The sequence below is a fragment of the Hyla sarda genome, unplaced genomic scaffold, assembly GCF_029499605.1.
Source record: "Hyla sarda isolate aHylSar1 unplaced genomic scaffold, aHylSar1.hap1 scaffold_271, whole genome shotgun sequence".
Lineage (NCBI taxonomy): Eukaryota > Metazoa > Chordata > Amphibia > Anura > Hylidae > Hyla > Hyla sarda.
The window spans coordinates 182,460-206,936 of NW_026609407.1; the positions used below are offsets into that span (position 1 = coordinate 182,460).

General features: G+C 45.5%; 9 non-coding genes and 1 pseudogene across 9 annotated transcripts; all 10 read left to right on the forward strand.

The window, feature by feature from the left end:
- The first annotated feature begins 317 nt into the window (after positions 1-317).
- On the forward strand, positions 318-511 carry LOC130325342 (U2 spliceosomal RNA). Its single transcript, XR_008870182.1, has one exon. It is a non-coding gene; the product is annotated as a U2 spliceosomal RNA (small nuclear RNA).
- Positions 512-2,608: 2,097 nt separating this feature from the next.
- LOC130325245 (U2 spliceosomal RNA) lies at positions 2,609-2,799 on the forward strand. The gene has a single exon (XR_008870096.1). It is a non-coding gene; the product is annotated as a U2 spliceosomal RNA (small nuclear RNA).
- Positions 2,800-4,888: 2,089 nt separating this feature from the next.
- On the forward strand, positions 4,889-5,079 carry LOC130325246 (U2 spliceosomal RNA). Its single transcript, XR_008870097.1, has one exon. It is a non-coding gene; the product is annotated as a U2 spliceosomal RNA (small nuclear RNA).
- A 2,089-nt stretch (positions 5,080-7,168) lies between these two features.
- Positions 7,169-7,359, forward strand: LOC130325248 (U2 spliceosomal RNA). Its single transcript, XR_008870099.1, has one exon. It is a non-coding gene; the product is annotated as a U2 spliceosomal RNA (small nuclear RNA).
- A 2,085-nt stretch (positions 7,360-9,444) lies between these two features.
- Positions 9,445-9,635, forward strand: LOC130325249 (U2 spliceosomal RNA). The gene has a single exon (XR_008870100.1). It is a non-coding gene; the product is annotated as a U2 spliceosomal RNA (small nuclear RNA).
- A 2,090-nt stretch (positions 9,636-11,725) lies between these two features.
- On the forward strand, positions 11,726-11,916 carry LOC130325250 (U2 spliceosomal RNA). Its single transcript, XR_008870101.1, has one exon. It is a non-coding gene; the product is annotated as a U2 spliceosomal RNA (small nuclear RNA).
- Positions 11,917-14,005: 2,089 nt separating this feature from the next.
- Positions 14,006-14,196, forward strand: LOC130325251 (U2 spliceosomal RNA). Its single transcript, XR_008870102.1, has one exon. It is a non-coding gene; the product is annotated as a U2 spliceosomal RNA (small nuclear RNA).
- A 2,097-nt stretch (positions 14,197-16,293) lies between these two features.
- Positions 16,294-16,484, forward strand: LOC130325252 (U2 spliceosomal RNA). The gene has a single exon (XR_008870103.1). It is a non-coding gene; the product is annotated as a U2 spliceosomal RNA (small nuclear RNA).
- Positions 16,485-18,573: 2,089 nt separating this feature from the next.
- Positions 18,574-18,764, forward strand: LOC130325253 (U2 spliceosomal RNA). Its single transcript, XR_008870104.1, has one exon. It is a non-coding gene; the product is annotated as a U2 spliceosomal RNA (small nuclear RNA).
- A 2,084-nt stretch (positions 18,765-20,848) lies between these two features.
- On the forward strand, positions 20,849-20,981 carry LOC130325351 (U2 spliceosomal RNA; annotated as a pseudogene).
- The last annotated feature ends 3,496 nt before the right edge of the window (positions 20,982-24,477 follow it).

The window sequence follows — 24,477 nt, forward strand, 5'->3', positions numbered from 1 at the left end:
TATTGTTGTCGTGTATTAAGGAAGTCTTGTGGGATGTGAGGAATGTTTATGTGTTTTTGAGGAAAGAAGTGAGTGTTAATAATAGTGTGCGAATGGTGTTAGGCAAACTGTATTTGTGTTATTTGTGGGATTCTAAGAGGGGTGGGATTGATGCGGAAGGCATTTGGAAATCGAAAAAATGGATTCATCTTGTTGATTTATCTTGATTGTTTTTTTTTGTCTGTTTGATTGATAAATAAAGTTTCCCAATGATGAGAGGGTTGTGTGTTACAGAAAGTTTGTAATGCCAGTTTGAAAGTATTGATTGGAGTACTTTCATCCCCTACCTGAGGGATTAAAAAAAAAAAAAAAAAAAAAATCTGTTCTTATCAGTTTAATATCTGATACGTCCCCTATCTGGGGACCATATATTAAATGGATTTTTGAGAACGGGGGCCGATTTCGAAGCTTGCTTCCGTCGCCCTATGCATTGACCCGATATGGCAGTATCTTCGGGTACAGTGCACCACCCCCTTACAGGGTTAAAAAGAAAGATTCCTACTTTCATTGCTACCTGCTTGCTGGCTAGCCAGCTAGCCAGCCCTGTGGGCCTTGCTGCTGCTGCAGCCAATAAACAAAAGGTGGTGCTGCTGCTGCTTCTGCTGCTTCTGCTTCTGCTTGTGTCTGGCCCCTGTTGGAGCGTCCAGGCACAGGACTTCTGCTGCTGCTGACTAAATGGCCTCCTTAATTGGATCATTTGAGTAGCCAGCACACCTGTGCAGGTAGGGCATGACATGATAGGCAGCTGCCTTGATAGCGGGTGGGTGCTGAATGTTCCTAATTGACAAAATAAGATTAATGCTTATGAAGAAATATAAAATCTCATCCCTTCCCCAATATCGCGCCACACCCCTACCCCTTAATTCCCTGGTTGAACGTGATGGACATATGTCTTTTTTCGACCGTACTAACTATGTAACTATGTAACATAACATGGGGGGGGGGGGTCTCCTGGCTGTTCACACAGGTGTGTCATTGCTGTACATTGACCATGCATTGCTTCTGTGGTATTGCAAAGGCAAAGACAAATGCTTCCAGCCATCCATTGCACTAATGGATTGGTCATCAGCTGGCTGTCTATGTCCCGCATCAATATAGACCAAAGTACAGAGGGTTAGGCTATGCTATTGTGCACCTACCTGATGCATCAGAAGGTGCGAGGCCCTTGCTAAATTCTGTGCACAGACTTTGAGATCTATGCTTTAGACTGTATCTAAACCTGCTCCAACATGGACTGACATTCTGGCCTACTTTCAGCCGATGCGACTTGTCTGTCGCTGAACAGTCGCTTTTTATGTATTCAGCACCTATGTATAATGTTGTAAAAATGCTCTAGAAGCTAAAGTCGCAGAAATGTCACACATATTTGGCCTGCAACTTTCTGTGCGACAAATTCAGACAGGAAAAATCAGTATAAATCCTTAGAAAATTATCCCCCAGTGTCTCCATCTGCTGGCGGTATTGAATAAGCATTGCTGCACTGATGGGGTATGCATTAGACGAAAAAAAAGAAGAAAAAGAAGAATAATACGCCCAGAAAAGAGGCGAAAAGGAGAAAAACGTAAAAAAACGTGAAAAAAGGAAGAGGAAGAGAAGGGAAAAAAAGGTGGAAATGGGTTTAAAAGTGATTTCGGCGGAGAAATATATATATATATATATATATATATATATATATATATATATATATATATATATATGCGCACACACACACATAGATATAAACGTATTCTCCGTTGAGATATTGCAGCCGCTGCTGTGTCCAGGCCCAGGAGCCTTAGCACTGTGCTGTGATGTCACTCAATACCACTGACATCACTAGGTGTAAACAACATCTCTCCTTTGCTGTGTATGTGACTATGGAGCTGTTTGGTGATGTCGTCTATTACGGCCTTCATAGAAGCAACAGGAGATTGTTGCATCCATCTTGAACCCTCAGAACTACAGTGCTATGATGTCACTCACTTCCACAGGCCTTGCAGAGTGTAAACAACAACAACCCAGCTTTGTTGTGTATGTAACCAAAGGGATTTGTGATGTCACCTAGAACCTTCACAGCAGCGACAGCTTTATGAGGAGCATCAGCACTGCTCTGCCTGAGCAGAACCATCACCGCCATAGGTTGTCAAATAACCCGGATTTAACCCACACAGGTAAGTCCAATGGGGTGCAGGCATGTCCTCTATGCTTACAGCTTCCCGTGGGTGTTGGTTTGATACCGTTTGGGGACAGCCAAGGAGGCATCTGCAGGCAACAAAGGTAGGTGTGTGCTTGTGTGTGTGTTTCCTATGCAGATCCTAAGCCCAGTGTCACATGCAAGTAGGAGGAGTAAGAAGGGTTCCTGGCAAATCCGGGTTATGGATTGCATTTAAAAAGGCCCCGTGGGAGTGCAATGGGCCCCTGTCTTGCTGCTTAGCAATAATGGTATGGGTTTAGGTTCTGCTGTGTGTACTGGTGGTTGACTGCCCCCCAGCCCAGAGTGTGCATGGAAAATTGTCTGGCAGCCTCCCTGACAGCAAGCAGTGATAGTGCCCATGAAGGGGACCTTGTTGGGCCCGCCCCTTTCACGGTTATCGCTTCTCGGCCTTTTGGCTAAGATCAAGTGTAGTATCTGTTCTTATCAGTTTAATATCTGATACGTCCCCTATCTGGGGACCATATATTAAATGGATTTTTGAGAACGGGGGCCGATTTCGAAGCTTGCTTCCGTCGCCCTATGCATTGACCCGATATGGCAGTATCTTCGGGTACAGTGCACCACCCCCTTACAGGGTTAAAAAGAAAGATTCCTACTTTCATTGCTACCTGCTTGCTGGCTAGCCAGCTAGCCAGCCCTGTGGGCCTTGCTGCTGCTGCAGCCAATAAACAAAAGGTGGTGCTGCTGCTGCTTCTGCTGCTTCTGCTTCTGCTTGTGTCTGGCCCCTGTTGGAGCGTCCAGGCACAGGACTTCTGCTGCTGCTGACTAAATGGCCTCCTTAATTGGATCATTTGAGTAGCCAGCACACCTGTGCAGGTAGGGCATGACATGATAGGCAGCTGCCTTGATAGCGGGTGGGTGCTGAATGTTCCTAATTGACAAAATAAGATTAATGCTTATGAAGAAATATAAAATCTCATCCCTTCCCCAATATCGCGCCACACCCCTACCCCTTAATTCCCTGGTTGAACGTGATGGACATATGTCTTTTTTCGACCGTACTAACTATGTAACTATGTAACATAACATGGGGGGGGGGGGTCTCCTGGCTGTTCACACAGGTGTGTCATTGCTGTACATTGACCATGCATTGCTTCTGTGGTATTGCAAAGGCAAAGACAAATGCTTCCAGCCATCCATTGCACTAATGGATTGGTCATCAGCTGGCTGTCTATGTCCCGCATCAATATAGACCAAAGTACAGAGGGTTAGGCTATGCTATTGTGCACCTACCTGATGCATCAGAAGGTGCGAGGCCCTTGCTAAATTCTGTGCACAGACTTTGAGATCTATGCTTTAGACTGTATCTAAACCTGCTCCAACATGGACTGACATTCTGGCCTACTTTCAGCCGATGCGACTTGTCTGTCGCTGAACAGTCGCTTTTTATGTATTCAGCACCTATGTATAATGTTGTAAAAATGCTCTAGAAGCTAAAGTCGCAGAAATGTCACACATATTTGGCCTGCAACTTTCTGTGCGACAAATTCAGACAGGAAAAATCAGTATAAATCCTTAGAAAATTATCCCCCAGTGTCTCCATCTGCTGGCGGTATTGAATAAGCATTGCTGCACTGATGGGGTATGCATTAGACGAAAAAAAAGAAGAAAAAGAAGAATAATACGCCCAGAAAAGAGGCGAAAAGGAGAAAAACGTAAAAAAACGTGAAAAAAAAGTAAGAGGAAGAGAAGGGAAAAAAAGGTGGAAATGGGTTTAAAAGTGATTTCGGCGGAGAAATATATATATATATATATATATATATATATATATATATATATATATGCGCACACACACACATAGATATAAACGTATTCTCCGTTGAGATATTGCAGCCACTGCTGTGTCCAGGCCCAGGAGCCTTAGCACTGTGCTGTGATGTCACTCAATACCACTGACATCACTAGGTGTAAACAACATCTCTCCTTTGCTGTGTATGTGACTATGGAGCTGTTTGGTGATGTCGTCTATTACGGCCTTCATAGAAGCAACAGGAGATTGTTGCATCCATCTTGAACCCTCAGAACTACAGTGCTATGATGTCACTCACTTCCACAGGCCTTGCAGAGTGTAAACAACAACAACCCAGCTTTGTTGTGTATGTAACCAAAGGGATTTGTGATGTCACCTAGAACCTTCACAGCAGCGACAGCTTTATGAGGAGCATCAGCACTGCTCTGCCTGAGCAGAACCATCACCGCCATAGGTTGTCAAATAACCCGGATTTAACCCACACAGGTAAGTCCAATGGGGTGCAGGCATGTCCTCTATGCTTACAGCTTCCCGTGGGTGTTGGTTTGATACCGTTTGGGGACAGCCAAGGAGGCATCTGCAGGCAACAAAGGTAGGTGTGTGCTTGTGTGTGTGTTTCCTATGCAGATCCTAAGCCCAGTGTCACATGCAAGTAGGAGGAGTAAGAAGGGTTCCTGGCAAATCCGGGTTATGGATTGCATTTAAAAAGGCCCCGTGGGAGTGCAATGGGCCCCTGTCTTGCTGCTTAGCAATAATGGTATGGGTTTAGGTTCTGCTGTGTGTACTGGTGGTTGACTGCCCCCCAGCCCAGAGTGTGCATGGAAAATTGTCTGGCAGCCTCCCTGACAGCAAGCAGTGATAGTGCCCATGAAGGGGACCTTGTTGGGCCCGCCCCTTTCACGGTTATCGCTTCTCGGCCTTTTGGCTAAGATCAAGTGTAGTATCTGTTCTTATCAGTTTAATATCTGATACGTCCCCTATCTGGGGACCATATATTAAATGGATTTTTGAGAACGGGGGCCGATTTCGAAGCTTGCTTCCGTCGCCCTATGCATTGACCCGATATGGCAGTATCTTCGGGTACAGTGCACCACCCCCTTACAGGGTTAAAAAGAAAGATTCCTACTTTCATTGCTACCTGCTTGCTGGCTAGCCAGCTAGCCAGCCCTGTGGGCCTTGCTGCTGCTGCAGCCAATAAACAAAAGGTGGTGCTGCTGCTGCTTCTGCTGCTTCTGCTTCTGCTTGTGTCTGGCCCCTGTTGGAGCGTCCAGGCACAGGACTTCTGCTGCTGCTGACTAAATGGCCTCCTTAATTGGATCATTTGAGTAGCCAGCACACCTGTGCAGGTAGGGCATGACATGATAGGCAGCTGCCTTGATAGCGGGTGGGTGCTGAATGTTCCTAATTGACAAAATAAGATTAATGCTTATGAAGAAATATAAAATCTCATCCCTTCCCCAATATCGCGCCACACCCCTACCCCTTAATTCCCTGGTTGAACGTGATGGACATATGTCTTTTTTCGACCGTACTAACTATGTAACTATGTAACATAACATGGGGGGGGGGGGTCTCCTGGCTGTTCACACAGGTGTGTCATTGCTGTACATTGACCATGCATTGCTTCTGTGGTATTGCAAAGGCAAAGACAAATGCTTCCAGCCATCCATTGCACTAATGGATTGGTCATCAGCTGGCTGTCTATGTCCCGCATCAATATAGACCAAAGTACAGAGGGTTAGGCTATGCTATTGTGCACCTACCTGATGCATCAGAAGGTGCGAGGCCCTTGCTAAATTCTGTGCACAGACTTTGAGATCTATGCTTTAGACTGTATCTAAACCTGCTCCAACATGGACTGACATTCTGGCCTACTTTCAGCCGATGCGACTTGTCTGTCGCTGAACAGTCGCTTTTTATGTATTCAGCACCTATGTATAATGTTGTAAAAATGCTCTAGAAGCTAAAGTCGCAGAAATGTCACACATATTTGGCCTGCAACTTTCTGTGCGACAAATTCAGACAGGAAAAATCAGTATAAATCCTTAGAAAATTATCCCCCAGTGTCTCCATCTGCTGGCGGTATTGAATAAGCATTGCTGCACTGATGGGGTATGCATTAGACGAAAAAAAAGAAGAAAAAGAAGAATAATACGCCCAGAAAAGAGGCGAAAAGGAGAAAAACGTAAAAAAACGTGAAAAAAAAGTAAGAGGAAGAGAAGGGAAAAAAAGGTGGAAATGGGTTTAAAAGTGATTTCGGCGGAGAAATATATATATATATATATATATATATATATATATATATATATATATGCGCACACACACACATAGATATAAACGTATTCTCCGTTGAGATATTGCAGCCGCTGCTGTGTCCAGGCCCAGGAGCCTTAGCACTGTGCTGTGATGTCACTCAATACCACTGACATCACTAGGTGTAAACAACATCTCTCCTTTGCTGTGTATGTGACTATGGAGCTGTTTGGTGATGTCGTCTATTACGGCCTTCATAGAAGCAACAGGAGATTGTTGCATCCATCTTGAACCCTCAGAACTACAGTGCTATGATGTCACTCACTTCCACAGGCCTTGCAGAGTGTAAACAACAACAACCCAGCTTTGTTGTGTATGTAACCAAAGGGATTTGTGATGTCACCTAGAACCTTCACAGCAGCGACAGCTTTATGAGGAGCATCAGCACTGCTCTGCCTGAGCAGAACCATCACCGCCATAGGTTGTCAAATAACCCGGATTTAACCCACACAGGTAAGTCCAATGGGGTGCAGGCATGTCCTCTATGCTTACAGCTTCCCGTGGGTGTTGGTTTGATACCGTTTGGGGACAGCCAAGGAGGCATCTGCAGGCAACAAAGGTAGGTGTGTGCTTGTGTGTGTGTTTCCTATGCAGATCCTAAGCCCAGTGTCACATGCAAGTAGGAGGAGTAAGAAGGGTTCCTGGCAAATCCGGGTTATGGATTGCATTTAAAAAGGCCCCGTGGGAGTGCAATGGGCCCCTGTCTTGCTGCTTAGCAATAATGGTATGGGTTTAGGTTCTGCTGTGTGTACTGGTGGTTGACTGCCCCCCAGCCCAGAGTGTGCATGGAAAATTGTCTGGCAGCCTCCCTGACAGCAAGCAGTGATAGTGCCCATGAAGGGGACCTTGTTGGGCCCGCCCCTTTCACGGTTATCGCTTCTCGGCCTTTTGGCTAAGATCAAGTGTAGTATCTGTTCTTATCAGTTTAATATCTGATACGTCCCCTATCTGGGGACCATATATTAAATGGATTTTTGAGAACGGGGGCCGATTTCGAAGCTTGCTTCCGTCGCCCTATGCATTGACCCGATATGGCAGTATCTTCGGGTACAGTGCACCACCCCCTTACAGGGTTAAAAAGAAAGATTCCTACTTTCATTGCTACCTGCTTGCTGGCTAGCCAGCTAGCCAGCCCTGTGGGCCTTGCTGCTGCTGCAGCCAATAAACAAAAGGTGGTGCTGCTGCTGCTTCTGCTGCTTCTGCTTCTGCTTGTGTCTGGCCCCTGTTGGAGCGTCCAGGCACAGGACTTCTGCTGCTGCTGACTAAATGGCCTCCTTAATTGGATCATTTGAGTAGCCAGCACACCTGTGCAGGTAGGGCATGACATGATAGGCAGCTGCCTTGATAGCGGGTGGGTGCTGAATGTTCCTAATTGACAAAATAAGATTAATGCTTATGAAGAAATATAAAATCTCATCCCTTCCCCAATATCGCGCCACACCCCTACCCCTTAATTCCCTGGTTGAACGTGATGGACATATGTCTTTTTTCGACCGTACTAACTATGTAACTATGTAACATAACATGGGGGGGGGGGGTCTCCTGGCTGTTCACACAGGTGTGTCATTGCTGTACATTGACCATGCATTGCTTCTGTGGTATTGCAAAGGCAAAGACAAATGCTTCCAGCCATCCATTGCACTAATGGATTGGTCATCAGCTGGCTGTCTATGTCCCGCATCAATATAGACCAAAGTACAGAGGGTTAGGCTATGCTATTGTGCACCTACCTGATGCATCAGAAGGTGCGAGGCCCTTGCTAAATTCTGTGCACAGACTTTGAGATCTATGCTTTAGACTGTATCTAAACCTGCTCCAACATGGACTGACATTCTGGCCTACTTTCAGCCGATGCGACTTGTCTGTCGCTGAACAGTCGCTTTTTATGTATTCAGCACCTATGTATAATGTTGTAAAAATGCTCTAGAAGCTAAAGTCGCAGAAATGTCACACATATTTGGCCTGCAACTTTCTGTGCGACAAATTCAGACAGGAAAAATCAGTATAAATCCTTAGAAAATTATCCCCCAGTGTCTCCATCTGCTGGCGGTATTGAATAAGCATTGCTGCACTGATGGGGTATGCATTAGACGAAAAAAAAGAAGAAAAAGAAGAATAATACGCCCAGAAAAGAGGCGAAAAGGAGAAAAACGTAAAAAAACGTGAAAAAAAAGTAAGAGGAAGAGAAGGGAAAAAAAGGTGGAAATGGGTTTAAAAGTGATTTCGGCGGAGAAATATATATATATATATATATATATATATATATATATATATATGCGCACACACACACATAGATATAAACGTATTCTCCGTTGAGATATTGCAGCCGCTGCTGTGTCCAGGCCCAGGAGCCTTAGCACTGTGCTGTGATGTCACTCAATACCACTGACATCACTAGGTGTAAACAACATCTCTCCTTTGCTGTGTATGTGACTATGGAGCTGTTTGGTGATGTCGTCTATTACGGCCTTCATGGAAGCAACAGGAGATTGTTGCATCCATCTTGAACCCTCAGAACTACAGTGCTATGATGTCACTCACTTCCACAGGCCTTGCAGAGTGTAAACAACAACAACCCAGCTTTGTTGTGTATGTAACCAAAGGGATTTGTGATGTCACCTAGAACCTTCACAGCAGCGACAGCTTTATGAGGAGCATCAGCACTGCTCTGCCTGAGCAGAACCATCACCGCCATAGGTTGTCAAATAACCCGGATTTAACCCACACAGGTAAGTCCAATGGGGTGCAGGCATGTCCTCTATGCTTACAGCTTCCCGTGGGTGTTGGTTTGATACCGTTTGGGGACAGCCAAGGAGGCATCTGCAGGCAACAAAGGTAGGTGTGTGCTTGTGTGTGTGTTTCCTATGCAGATCCTAAGCCCAGTGTCACATGCAAGTAGGAGGAGTAAGAAGGGTTCCTGGCAAATCCGGGTTATGGATTGCATTTAAAAAGGCCCCGTGGGAGTGCAATGGGCCCCTGTCTTGCTGCTTAGCAATAATGGTATGGGTTTAGGTTCTGCTGTGTGTACTGGTGGTTGACTGCCCCCCAGCCCAGAGTGTGCATGGAAAATTGTCTGGCAGCCTCCCTGACAGCAAGCAGTGATAGTGCCCATGAAGGGGACCTTGTTGGGCCCGCCCCTTTCACGGTTATCGCTTCTCGGCCTTTTGGCTAAGATCAAGTGTAGTATCTGTTCTTATCAGTTTAATATCTGATACGTCCCCTATCTGGGGACCATATATTAAATGGATTTTTGAGAACGGGGGCCGATTTCGAAGCTTGCTTCCGTCGCCCTATGCATTGACCCGATATGGCAGTATCTTCGGGTACAGTGCACCACCCCCTTACAGGGTTAAAAAGAAAGATTCCTACTTTCATTGCTACCTGCTTGCTGGCTAGCCAGCTAGCCAGCCCTGTGGGCCTTGCTGCTGCTGCAGCCAATAAACAAAAGGTGGTGCTGCTGCTGCTTCTGCTGCTTCTGCTTCTGCTTGTGTCTGGCCCCTGTTGGAGCGTCCAGGCACAGGACTTCTGCTGCTGCTGACTAAATGGCCTCCTTAATTGGATCATTTGAGTAGCCAGCACACCTGTGCAGGTAGGGCATGACATGATAGGCAGCTGCCTTGATAGCGGGTGGGTGCTGAATGTTCCTAATTGACAAAATAAGATTAATGCTTATGAAGAAATATAAAATCTCATCCCTTCCCCAATATCGCGCCACACCCCTACCCCTTAATTCCCTGGTTGAACGTGATGGACATATGTCTTTTTTCGACCGTACTAACTATGTAACTATGTAACATAACATGGGGGGGGGGGGGTCTCCTGGCTGTTCACACAGGTGTGTCATTGCTGTACATTGACCATGCATTGCTTCTGTGGTATTGCAAAGGCAAAGACAAATGCTTCCAGCCATCCATTGCACTAATGGATTGGTCATCAGCTGGCTGTCTATGTCCCGCATCAATATAGACCAAAGTACAGAGGGTTAGGCTATGCTATTGTGCACCTACCTGATGCATCAGAAGGTGCGAGGCCCTTGCTAAATTCTGTGCACAGACTTTGAGATCTATGCTTTAGACTGTATCTAAACCTGCTCCAACATGGACTGACATTCTGGCCTACTTTCAGCCGATGCGACTTGTCTGTCGCTGAACAGTCGCTTTTTATGTATTCAGCACCTATGTATAATGTTGTAAAAATGCTCTAGAAGCTAAAGTCGCAGAAATGTCACACATATTTGGCCTGCAACTTTCTGTGCGACAAATTCAGACAGGAAAAATCAGTATAAATCCTTAGAAAATTATCCCCCAGTGTCTCCATCTGCTGGCGGTATTGAATAAGCATTGCTGCACTGATGGGGTATGCATTAGACGAAAAAAAAGAAGAAAAAGAAGAATAATACGCCCAGAAAAGAGGCGAAAAGGAGAAAAACGTAAAAAAACGTGAAAAAAAAGTAAGAGGAAGAGAAGGGAAAAAAAGGTGGAAATGGGTTTAAAAGTGATTTCGGCGGAGAAATATATATATATATATATATATATATATATATATATATATATATATGCGCACACACACACATAGATATAAACGTATTCTCCGTTGAGATATTGCAGCCGCTGCTGTGTCCAGGCCCAGGAGCCTTAGCACTGTGCTGTGATGTCACTCAATACCACTGACATCACTAGGTGTAAACAACATCTCTCCTTTGCTGTGTATGTGACTATGGAGCTGTTTGGTGATGTCGTCTATTACGGCCTTCATAGAAGCAACAGGAGATTGTTGCATCCATCTTGAACCCTCAGAACTACAGTGCTATGATGTCACTCACTTCCACAGGCCTTGCAGAGTGTAAACAACAACAACCCAGCTTTGTTGTGTATGTAACCAAAGGGATTTGTGATGTCACCTAGAACCTTCACAGCAGCGACAGCTTTATGAGGAGCATCAGCACTGCTCTGCCTGAGCAGAACCATCACCGCCATAGGTTGTCAAATAACCCGGATTTAACCCACACAGGTAAGTCCAATGGGGTGCAGGCATGTCCTCTATGCTTACAGCTTCCCGTGGGTGTTGGTTTGATACCGTTTGGGGACAGCCAAGGAGGCATCTGCAGGCAACAAAGGTAGGTGTGTGCTTGTGTGTGTGTTTCCTATGCAGATCCTAAGCCCAGTGTCACATGCAAGTAGGAGGAGTAAGAAGGGTTCCTGGCAAATCCGGGTTATGGATTGCATTTAAAAAGGCCCCGTGGGAGTGCAATGGGCCCCTGTCTTGCTGCTTAGCAATAATGGTATGGGTTTAGGTTCTGCTGTGTGTACTGGTGGTTGACTGCCCCCCAGCCCAGAGTGTGCATGGAAAATTGTCTGGCAGCCTCCCTGACAGCAAGCAGTGATAGTGCCCATGAAGGGGACCTTGTTGGGCCCGCCCCTTTCACGGTTATCGCTTCTCGGCCTTTTGGCTAAGATCAAGTGTAGTATCTGTTCTTATCAGTTTAATATCTGATACGTCCCCTATCTGGGGACCATATATTAAATGGATTTTTGAGAACGGGGGCCGATTTCGAAGCTTGCTTCCGTCGCCCTATGCATTGACCCGATATGGCAGTATCTTCGGGTACAGTGCACCACCCCCTTACAGGGTTAAAAAGAAAGATTCCTACTTTCATTGCTACCTGCTTGCTGGCTAGCCAGCTAGCCAGCCCTGTGGGCCTTGCTGCTGCTGCAGCCAATAAACAAAAGGTGGTGCTGCTGCTGCTTCTGCTGCTTCTGCTTCTGCTTGTGTCTGGCCCCTGTTGGAGCGTCCAGGCACAGGACTTCTGCTGCTGCTGACTAAATGGCCTCCTTAATTGGATCATTTGAGTAGCCAGCACACCTGTGCAGGTAGGGCATGACATGATAGGCAGCTGCCTTGATAGCGGGTGGGTGCTGAATGTTCCTAATTGACAAAATAAGATTAATGCTTATGAAGAAATATAAAATCTCATCCCTTCCCCAATATCGCGCCACACCCCTACCCCTTAATTCCCTGGTTGAACGTGATGGACATATGTCTTTTTTCGACCGTACTAACTATGTAACTATGTAACATAACATGGGGGGGGGGGGGGTCTCCTGGCTGTTCACACAGGTGTGTCATTGCTGTACATTGACCATGCATTGCTTCTGTGGTATTGCAAAGGCAAAGACAAATGCTTCCAGCCATCCATTGCACTAATGGATTGGTCATCAGCTGGCTGTCTATGTCCCGCATCAATATAGACCAAAGTACAGAGGGTTAGGCTATGCTATTGTGCACCTACCTGATGCATCAGAAGGTGCGAGGCCCTTGCTAAATTCTGTGCACAGACTTTGAGATCTATGCTTTAGACTGTATCTAAACCTGCTCCAACATGGACTGACATTCTGGCCTACTTTCAGCCGATGCGACTTGTCTGTCGCTGAACAGTCGCTTTTTATGTATTCAGCACCTATGTATAATGTTGTAAAAATGCTCTAGAAGCTAAAGTCGCAGAAATGTCACACATATTTGGCCTGCAACTTTCTGTGCGACAAATTCAGACAGGAAAAATCAGTATAAATCCTTAGAAAATTATCCCCCAGTGTCTCCATCTGCTGGCGGTATTGAATAAGCATTGCTGCACTGATGGGGTATGCATTAGACGAAAAAAAAGAAGAAAAAGAAGAATAATACGCCCAGAAAAGAGGCGAAAAGGAGAAAAACGTAAAAAAACGTGAAAAAAAAGTAAGAGGAAGAGAAGGGAAAAAAAGGTGGAAATGGGTTTAAAAGTGATTTCGGCGGAGAAATATATATATATATATATATATATATATATATATATATATATATGCGCACACACACACATAGATATAAACGTATTCTCCGTTGAGATATTGCAGCCGCTGCTGTGTCCAGGCCCAGGAGCCTTAGCACTGTGCTGTGATGTCACTCAATACCACTGACATCACTAGGTGTAAACAACATCTCTCCTTTGCTGTGTATGTGACTATGGAGCTGTTTGGTGATGTCGTCTATTACGGCCTTCATAGAAGCAACAGGAGATTGTTGCATCCATCTTGAACCCTCAGAACTACAGTGCTATGATGTCACTCACTTCCACAGGCCTTGCAGAGTGTAAACAACAACAACCCAGCTTTGTTGTGTATGTAACCAAAGGGATTTGTGATGTCACCTAGAACCTTCACAGCAGCGACAGCTTTATGAGGAGCATCAGCACTGCTCTGCCTGAGCAGAACCATCACCGCCATAGGTTGTCAAATAACCCGGATTTAACCCACACAGGTAAGTCCAATGGGGTGCAGGCATGTCCTCTATGCTTACAGCTTCCCGTGGGTGTTGGTTTGATACCGTTTGGGGACAGCCAAGGAGGCATCTGCAGGCAACAAAGGTAGGTGTGTGCTTGTGTGTGTGTTTCCTATGCAGATCCTAAGCCCAGTGTCACATGCAAGTAGGAGGAGTAAGAAGGGTTCCTGGCAAATCCGGGTTATGGATTGCATTTAAAAAGGCCCCGTGGGAGTGCAATGGGCCCCTGTCTTGCTGCTTAGCAATAATGGTATGGGTTTAGGTTCTGCTGTGTGTACTGGTGGTTGACTGCCCCCCAGCCCAGAGTGTGCATGGAAAATTGTCTGGCAGCCTCCCTGACAGCAAGCAGTGATAGTGCCCATGAAGGGGACCTTGTTGGGCCCGCCCCTTTCACGGTTATCGCTTCTCGGCCTTTTGGCTAAGATCAAGTGTAGTATCTGTTCTTATCAGTTTAATATCTGATACGTCCCCTATCTGGGGACCATATATTAAATGGATTTTTGAGAACGGGGGCCGATTTCGAAGCTTGCTTCCGTCGCCCTATGCATTGACCCGATATGGCAGTATCTTCGGGTACAGTGCACCACCCCCTTACAGGGTTAAAAAGAAAGATTCCTACTTTCATTGCTACCTGCTTGCTGGCTAGCCAGCTAGCCAGCCCTGTGGGCCTTGCTGCTGCTGCAGCCAATAAACAAAAGGTGGTGCTGCTGCTGCTTCTGCTGCTTCTGCTTCTGCTTGTGTCTGGCCCCTGTTGGAGCGTCCAGGCACAGGACTTCTGCTGCTGCTGACTAAATGGCCTCCTTAATTGGATCATTTGAGTAGCCAGCACACCTGTGCAGGTAGGGCATGACATGATAGGCAGCTGCCTTGATAGCGGGTGGGTGCTGAATGTTCCTAATTGACAAAATAAGATTAATGCTTATGAAGAAATATAAAATCTCATCCCTTCCCCAATATCGCGCCACACCCCTACCCCTTAATTCCCTGGTTGAACGTGATGGACATATGTCTTTTTTCGACCGTACTAACTATGTAACTATGTAACATAACATGGGGGGGGGGGGGGTCTCCTGGCTGTTCACACAGGTGTGTCATTGCTGTACATTGACCATGCATTGCTTCTGTGGTATTGCAAAGGCAAAGACAAATGCTTCCAGCCATCCATTGCACTAATGGATTGGTCATCAGCTGGCTGTCTATGTCCCGCATCAATATAGACCAAAGTACAGAGGGTTAGGCTATGCTATTGTGCACCTACCTGATGCATCAGAAGGTGCGAGGCCCTTGCTAAATTCTGTGCACAGACTTTGAGATCTATGCTTTAGACTGTATCTAAACCTGCTCCAACATGGACTGACATTCTGGCCTACTTTCAGCCGATGCGACTTGTCTGTCGCTGAACAGTCGCTTTTTATGTATTCAGCACCTATGTATAATGTTGTAAAAATGCTCTAGAAGCTAAAGTCGCAGAAATGTCACACATATTTGGCCTGCAACTTTCTGTGCGACAAATTCAGACAGGAAAAATCAGTATAAATCCTTAGAAAATTATCCCCCAGTGTCTCCATCTGCTGGCGGTATTGAATAAGCATTGCTGCACTGATGGGGTATGCATTAGACGAAAAAAAAGAAGAAAAAGAAGAATAATACGCCCAGAAAAGAGGCGAAAAGGAGAAAAACGTAAAAAAACGTGAAAAAAAAGTAAGAGGAAGAGAAGGGAAAAAAAGGTGGAAATGGGTTTAAAAGTGATTTCGGCGGAGAAATATATATATATATATATATATATATATATATATATATATATATATATATATGCGCACACACACACATAGATATAAACGTATTCTCCGTTGAGATATTGCAGCCGCTGCTGTGTCCAGGCCCAGGAGCCTTAGCACTGTGCTGTGATGTCACTCAATACCACTGACATCACTAGGTGTAAACAACATCTCTCCTTTGCTGTGTATGTGACTATGGAGCTGTTTGGTGATGTCGTCTATTACGGCCTTCATAGAAGCAACAGGAGATTGTTGCATCCATCTTGAACCCTCAGAACTACAGTGCTATGATGTCACTCACTTCCACAGGCCTTGCAGAGTGTAAACAACAACAACCCAGCTTTGTTGTGTATGTAACCAAAGGGATTTGTGATGTCACCTAGAACCTTCACAGCAGCGACAGCTTTATGAGGAGCATCAGCACTGCTCTGCCTGAGCAGAACCATCACCGCCATAGGTTGTCAAATAACCCGGATTTAACCCACACAGGTAAGTCCAATGGGGTGCAGGCATGTCCTCTATGCTTACAGCTTCCCGTGGGTGTTGGTTTGATACCGTTTGGGGACAGCCAAGGAGGCATCTGCAGGCAACAAAGGTAGGTGTGTGCTTGTGTGTGTGTTTCCTATGCAGATCCTAAGCCCAGTGTCACATGCAAGTAGGAGGAGTAAGAAGGGTTCCTGGCAAATCCGGGTTATGGATTGCATTTAAAAAGGCCCCGTGGGAGTGCAATGGGCCCCTGTCTTGCTGCTTAGCAATAATGGTATGGGTTTAGGTTCTGCTGTGTGTACTGGTGGTTGACTGCCCCCCAGCCCAGAGTGTGCATGGAAAATTGTCTGGCAGCCTCCCTGACAGCAAGCAGTGATAGTGCCCATGAAGGGGACCTTGTTGGGCCCGCCCCTTTCACGGTTATCGCTTCTCGGCCTTTTGGCTAAGATCAAGTGTAGTATCTGTTCTTATCAGTTTAATATCTGATACGTCCCCTATCTGGGGACCATATATTAAATGGATTTTTGAGAACGGGGGCCGATTTCGAAGCTTGCTTCCGTCGCCCTATGCATTGACCCGATATGGCAGTATCTTCGGGTACAGTGCACCACCCCCTTACAGGGTTAAAAAGAAAGATTCCTACTTTCATTGCTACCTGCTTGCTGGCTAGCCAGCTAGCCAGCCCTGTGGGCCTTGCTGCTGCTGCAGCCAATAAACAAAAGGTGGTGCTGCTGCTGCTTCTGCTGCTTCTGCTTCTGCTTGTGTCTGGCCCCTGTTGGAGCGTCCAGGCACAGGACTTCTGCTGCTGCTGACTAAATGGCCTCCTTAATTGGATCATTTGAGTAGCCAGCACACCTGTGCAGGTAGGGCATGACATGATAGGCAGCTGCCTTGATAGCGGGTGGGTGCTGAATGTTCCTAATTGACAAAATAAGATTAATGCTTATGAAGAAATATAAAATCTCATCCCTTCCCCAATATCGCGCCACACCCCTACCCCTTAATTCCCTGGTTGAACGTGATGGACATATGTCTTTTTTCGACCGTACTAACTATGTAACTATGTAACATAACATGGGGGGGGGGGGGTCTCCTGGCTGTTCACACAGGTGTGTCATTGCTGTACATTGACCATGCATTGCTTCTGTGGTATTGCAAAGGCAAAGACAAATGCTTCCAGCCATCCATTGCACTAATGGATTGGTCATCAGCTGGCTGTCTATGTCCCGCATCAATATAGACCAAAGTACAGAGGGTTAGGCTATGCTATTGTGCACCTACCTGATGCATCAGAAGGTGCGAGGCCCTTGCTAAATTCTGTGCACAGACTTTGAGATCTATGCTTTAGACTGTATCTAAACCTGCTCCAACATGGACTGACATTCTGGCCTACTTTCAGCCGATGCGACTTGTCTGTCGCTGAACAGTCGCTTTTTATGTATTCAGCACCTATGTATAATGTTGTAAAAATGCTCTAGAAGCTAAAGTCGCAGAAATGTCACACATATTTGGCCTGCAACTTTCTGTGCGACAAATTCAGACAGGAAAAATCAGTATAAATCCTTAGAAAATTATCCCCCAGTGTCTCCATCTGCTGGCGGTATTGAATAAGCATTGCTGCACTGATGGGGTATGCATTAGACGAAAAAAAAGAAGAAAAAGAAGAATAATACGCCCAGAAAAGAGGCGAAAAGGAGAAAAACGTAAAAAAACGTGAAAAAAAAGTAAGAGGAAGAGAAGGGAAAAAAAGGTGGAAATGGGTTTAAAAGTGATTTCGGCGGAGAATATATATATATATATATATATATATATATATATATATATATATATGCGCACACACACACATAGATATAAACGTATTCTCCGTTGAGATATTGCAGCCGCTGCTGTGTCCAGGCCCAGGAGCCTTAGCACTGTGCTGTGATGTCACTCAATACCACTGACATCACTAGGTGTAAACAACATCTCTCCTTTGCTGTGTATGTGACTATGGAGCTGTTTGGTGATGTCGTCTATTACGGCCTTCATAGAAGCAACAGGAGATTGTTGCATCCATCTTGAACCCTCAGAACTACAGTGCTATGATGTCACTCACTTCCACAGGCCTTGCAGAGTGTAAACAACAACAACCCAGCTTTGTTGTGTATGTAACCAAAGGGATTTGTGATGTCACCTAGAACCTTCACAGCAGCGACAGCTTTATGAGGAGCATCAGCACTGCTCTGCCTGAGCAGAACCATCACCGCCATAGGTTGTCAAATAACCCGGATTTAACCCACACAGGTAAGTCCAATGGGGTGCAGGCATGTCCTCTATGCTTACAGCTTCCCGTGGGTGTTGGTTTGATACCGTTTGGGGACAGCCAAGGAGGCATCTGCAGGCAACAAAGGTAGGTGTGTGCTTGTGTGTGTGTTTCCTATGCAGATCCTAAGCCCAGTGTCACATGCAAGTAGGAGGAGTAAGAAGGGTTCCTGGCAAATCCGGGTTATGGATTGCATTTAAAAAGGCCCCGTGGGAGTGCAATGGGCCCCTGTCTTGCTGCTTAGCAATAATGGTATGGGTTTAGGTTCTGCTGTGTGTACTGGTGGTTGACTGCCCCCCAGCCCAGAGTGTGCATGGAAAATTGTCTGGCAGCCTCCCTGACAGCAAGCAGTGATAGTGCCCATGAAGGGGACCTTGTTGGGCCCGCCCCTTTCACGGTTATCGCTTCTCGGCCTTTTGGCTAAGATCAAGTGTAGTATCTGTTCTTATCAGTTTAATATCTGATACGTCCCCTATCTGGGGACCATATATTAAATGGATTTTTGAGAACGGGGGCCGATTTCGAAGCTTGCTTCCGTCGCCCTATGCATTGACCCGATATGGCAGTATCTTCGGGTACAGTGCACCACCCCCTTACAGGGTTAAAAAGAAAGATTCCTACTTTCATTGCTACCTGCTTGCTGGCTAGCCAGCTAGCCAGCCCTGTGGGCCTTGCTGCTGCTGCAGCCAATAAACAAAAGGTGGTGCTGCTGCTGCTTCTGCTTCTGCTTGTGTCTGGCCCCTGTTGGAGCGTCCAGGCACAGGACTTCTGCTGCTGCTGACTAAATGGCCTCCTTAATTGGATCATTTGAGTAGCCAGCACACCTGTGCAGGTAGGGCATGACATGATAGGCAGCTGCCTTGATAGCGGGTGAGTGCTGAATGTTCCTAATTGACAAAATAAGATTAATGCTTATGAAGAAATATAAAATCTCATCCCTTCCCCAATATCGCGCCACACCCCTACCCCTTAATTCCCTGGTTGAACGTGATGGACATATGTCTTTTTTCGACCGTACTAACTATGTAACTATGTAACATAACATGGGGGGGGGGGGGGGTCTCCTGGCTGTTCACACAGGTGTGTCATTGCTGTACATTGACCATGCATTGCTTCTGTGGTATTGCAAAGGCAAAGACAAATGCTTCCAGCCATCCATTGCACTAATGGATTGGTCATCAGCTGGCTGTCTATGTCCCGCATCAATATAGACCAAAGTACAGAGGGTTAGGCTATGCTATTGTGCACCTACCTGATGCATCAGAAGGTGCGAGGCCCTTGCTAAATTCTGTGCACAGACTTTGAGATCTATGCTTTAGACTGTATCTAAACCTGCTCCAACATGGACTGACATTCTGGCCTACTTTCAGCCGATGCGACTTGTCTGTCGCTGAACAGTCGCTTTTTATGTATTCAGCACCTATGTATAATGTTGTAAAAATGCTCTAGAAGCTAAAGTCGCAGAAATGTCACACATATTTGGCCTGCAACTTTCTGTGCGACAAATTCAGACAGGAAAAATCAGTATAAATCCTTAGAAAATTATCCCCCAGTGTCTCCATCTGCTGGCGGTATTGAATAAGCATTGCTGCACTGATGGGGTATGCATTAGACGAAAAAAAAGAAGAAAAAGAAGAATAATACGCCCAGAAAAGAGGCGAAAAGGAGAAAAACGTAAAAAAACGTGAAAAAAAAGTAAGAGGAAGAGAAGGAAAAAAAGGTGGAAATGGGTTTAAAAGTGATTTCGGCGGAGAAATATATATATATATATATATATATATATATATATATATATATATATATGCGCACACACACACATAGATATAAACGTATTCTCCGTTGAGATATTGCAGCCGCTGCTGTGTCCAGGCCCAGGAGCCTTAGCACTGTGCTGTGATGTCACTCAATACCACTGACATCACTAGGTGTAAACAACATCTCTCCTTTGCTGTGTATGTGACTATGGAGCTGTTTGGTGATGTCGTCTATTACGGCCTTCATAGAAGCAACAGGAGATTGTTGCATCCATCTTGAACCCTCAGAACTACAGTGCTATGATGTCACTCACTTCCACAGGCCTTGCAGAGTGTAAACAACAACAACCCAGCTTTGTTGTGTATGTAACCAAAGGGATTTGTGATGTCACCTAGAACCTTCACAGCAGCGACAGCTTTATGAGGAGCATCAGCACTGCTCTGCCTGAGCAGAACCATCACCGCCATAGGTTGTCAAATAACCCGGATTTAACCCACACAGGTAAGTCCAATGGGGTGCAGGCATGTCCTCTATGCTTACAGCTTCCCGTGGGTGTTGGTTTGATACCGTTTGGGGACAGCCAAGGAGGCATCTGCAGGCAACAAAGGTAGGTGTGTGCTTGTGTGTGTGTTTCCTATGCAGATCCTAAGCCCAGTGTCACATGCAAGTAGGAGGAGTAAGAAGGGTTCCTGGCAAATCCGGGTTATGGATTGCATTTAAAAAGGCCCCGTGGGAGTGCAATGGGCCCCTGTCTTGCTGCTTAGCAATAATGGTATGGGTTTAGGTTCTGCTGTGTGTACTGGTGGTTGACTGCCCCCCAGCCCAGAGTGTGCATGGAAAATTGTCTGGCAGCCTCCCTGACAGCAAGCAGTGATAGTGCCCATGAAGGGGACCTTGTTGGGCCCGCCCCTTTCACGGTTATCGCTTCTCGGCCTTTTGGCTAAGATCAAGTGTAGTAATACAGGAGATCTGGTCAGAAGGTACTCGGGTACCCCTCTCCTCGGCCTTGTGGGATCGCCCAGGTTTATTGCCTGGGCTTCACCCACTTGTTGCTATTGGGGAGAGGGCCTAGTCCCAGGGTAACGAGTAGCGATCGCCTCTCAAGACCTTCGGGTGGAGAGAGGTTAGAACCATGGATGATGATCCGGATCCAGGTTCTGTGCCGGCATACGCAAGGATCAAAAACACCGTGAGAGTCATTCTCACGGATGATACCAAAAGGGCGGACGATTTGAAATTCGTAGTAGAGGACGTGCTCGGAGGAGTTTTCGGAATACAGAAGGGCGAGATATTGGCAATCCAGGACTACCCGAAGCGTAAAATTTTTGATGTGACGTTCACACAAAATGGCATCCACAGAGATTTTGTTACCAGAGCTGCTGCGAGTAAAGACAAAAAGCTTCAGGGTGTCCGGATTATTGAGCACGTTCTAGACGATATTAAGCTGGTGGTAGTAAAGATGTATTCCCCTTTCGCCAACCTACACGATGTTGAGTTGTTTTTACAAGTCTATTTTAGTAAGGTTGAGTGCAGAGGAAAAATCATGAACAGCTGTGGCATCTGGACATCTAAGTGGAGATTTCAGGTTACATGCAAAAAAGATGACAGATTGCCAGGGGGAATACAACTACCACCAGCTCGTTTTAAAATAAATAATATGTGTGGCGACCTCTTTTATGCGGGGATGCCAAGCTACTGCAGGAAGTGTCACAGATATGGACACACAAAAGAAAACTGTGAAAGTACATGCAAAAAATGTGGTAGCACACAGCACGAGACAGAGAAATGCACAAGAGGAGGGAGGTGCAATTTCTGTCAACAATTCGGTCACCTTTTCTCCTCTTGTCCCCACAGACATAGGACGGAGCAGCAGTGGCAACCCTGGAGGCAGCAAGGACAGCAACCGGGACACCAGCCGAGGCAAGCAGAGCCAGTGATTACCCCCCCACAAGAGGTAAGCGGTGAGATGGAGAAGGAGAAAGACCCCCCTCAGGCAAAAGGAGGGGACCCTAAAGAGCAGAGGATGGCCAAAAAACGTGCAAGTGGTGAAAAAACTGGCCCCCAGGAGCATGCTGGGTTAAGAGAGGAGCGGACGGCGGCCGAATCCGCTCCTCAGCAACCTCTGGCTCAGGGTCCCCCTGAGAGCGATGATCCGGGTGGAGAGGTGAAGGTTAAAAGGCGGAGGGGCTCCAGAAGACTCTATTCGGAGGCGGTCCAGGGGGAGCCGATGGAAGTACCTGCGGATGCAGGGAACCCAAGTGACGTTCCTCCACAGGTCCCCATAGGGGATACCCCCCCTCCTCCCTGCCAGGAGGAGGTTTCAGGGGTGACCGTCTCTGAGGTACCAGAGACGGAACTAAGTGAACACCCGACCCCTATGGAGGGGCAAGAGGTGGAAGAACCCAATGAGTCTGGAGCCCTGATTGCCAGGATGCCCGAGAACAACTATGCCTCAATCATGATGGAGGAGGGGGGTCGGCTGAGTGATGGTGCCTCCTCTCCTGCTTCCTCTATGCGTACAGTTGAGTCAGATTTTGGGGGGTATGAGGCTTCGGAGGGGGAATCAGAGGTGTAAGACGTTTTCTTGTACATTCCCATGGCTGAGTTGTCCGGTCTGTCCTTGAACGTGAGAAGTGTGAGCGCCAGAGTAAGAAGGGTTGCCCTATTTAATTACTTGTCGGTTTTTGCTGCTTCCGTCCTTTTCCTGCAGGAATGTGGCATCCCGCACAGATTAAATTATAAAGAATATGAAGATGATTGGGTGCACGGTCCATCAGTCTGGTCTGGATCAAATGAGTCCAGATCAGCAGGGGTCGCCATACTTTTTAAAGGGAACGTTTTAATTGAGAGTTTTAACGAAATTTTACCAGGCAGAATTTTATTGGTCAGCGCTTTTATTAATGGTATTAAATGGCAGTTTTTAAATTTTTATGGTTCTCCTGATAAGAATGAAAGAATAAAAATGTTGGAGATTTTACCCCTTTTTATTAACAATTCTAGTCCTCTTGTTTTATCAGGTGATTTTAATTGTATTTTAAGGGGAGAACGCCGTTTTTCGAACGCAGTGAGTAGGAACTATGATAAGACGTCTTTTATGTTAAAAAACTTGATTTTAGATTTTAATCTCACTGATGTTTTTAAAAAATGTAATTTTAACGTACCAGAGGAAGACGGTGTTACCTGGAGCAATGCAAGCTGTAGCTCCAGGATAGATTTTATTTTTTGTTCTTATCAAGTACTGCCTTTTAACTGTGATCTTTTTACCAATGTTTTTTCTGACCATAAATTATTGTATTTTAAAGTTAAAAGTGATTTTAAAAGGAGAACTGGTAGGAATGCCTGGAAGTTAAACGTGTCCCTTTTAGAAGATCCGCAGGTTTTATCAGATTTTATCACCTTTTACAAGGAATGCAGACGAGTAAAAGACCCCAACACTCCCACCAGTATCTGGTGGGAAAAAATGAAACTAAAAATAAAAGAATTTTTTATCCGTGTTGGGGTTAGGAAAGCTAAAGAAAAACGTGAATTTTATAATATCCTAAATACTCGTCTGCAAACCCTGTACAAATTCAGAGCACATGGGATGGAGGTGGAGAAGGAGGTACATGATCTTAAAAAAGAAATAACTAAGTGCCTGGAGCAGAAAGGAAAAGAAATTATCTTTAGGTCTCGAATACAGCATCTTGAGGAAAACGAGACCTGCTCCAGGTATTTTTTTAAGAAAATACATGAAAATAGAAGGTTAATAGAAAACATTGAAGGAGTGAATGATGTACAGGGTATTTTAAAAAAGGTGCAAGAGTTTTATGCGGATCTTTTTAATGTAAAACACATTGATGAATGTTTTATGAATGACTCGTTAAAGGAGATCACCAATTTTTTAGATCCTGTCTCACAGTCTTTTTTATTGCAGAATATTTCAGAGCAGGAGATTTTAGAGACCGTCAAGAGTTTTAAAACAGGTAAAGTGCCTGGGCCGGATGGTATACCCATTGAATTTTATGTTACTTTTTATGGTATTTTAAAAGAAGATTTGTTCTCCCTTTTTACGGAAGTCTTTAAGTCTAAAATCCTCCCAGGCTCATGGAAGAAGGGTGATGTCTCCCTGCTATTCAAAAAGGGAGACCGGTCGGAACTCAAAAACTGGAGACCAATCACCCTTCTGAACTGCGACTATAAAATAATGGCGAAACTGTGTGCTAACCGCTTAAAGAACGTAATCCATAAAATAATTCATACAAACCAAGTCTGTGGGGTGCCTGGGAGGAGTTTATGGGAGAACCTAAACCTTTTAAAGGATGTAATTAGCGACACCAAATTAAGAAAAGGAAAGCTGGCGGTTTTATCCATAGATTTTGAAAAAGCTTTCGACAGGGTGTCACATTTTTATCTTTTTAAGGTTTTAGAGAAAATGGGTATACCTGATGGCTTTTTATTGTCTCTTAGAGCTTTTTATGATAACTGTACTAGTAAAATTTTAGTAAATGGTTTTAAGACACAGGGCGTGATTTTAAATTCCGGAGTGAAGCAGGGGTGTCCCTTGTCCCCA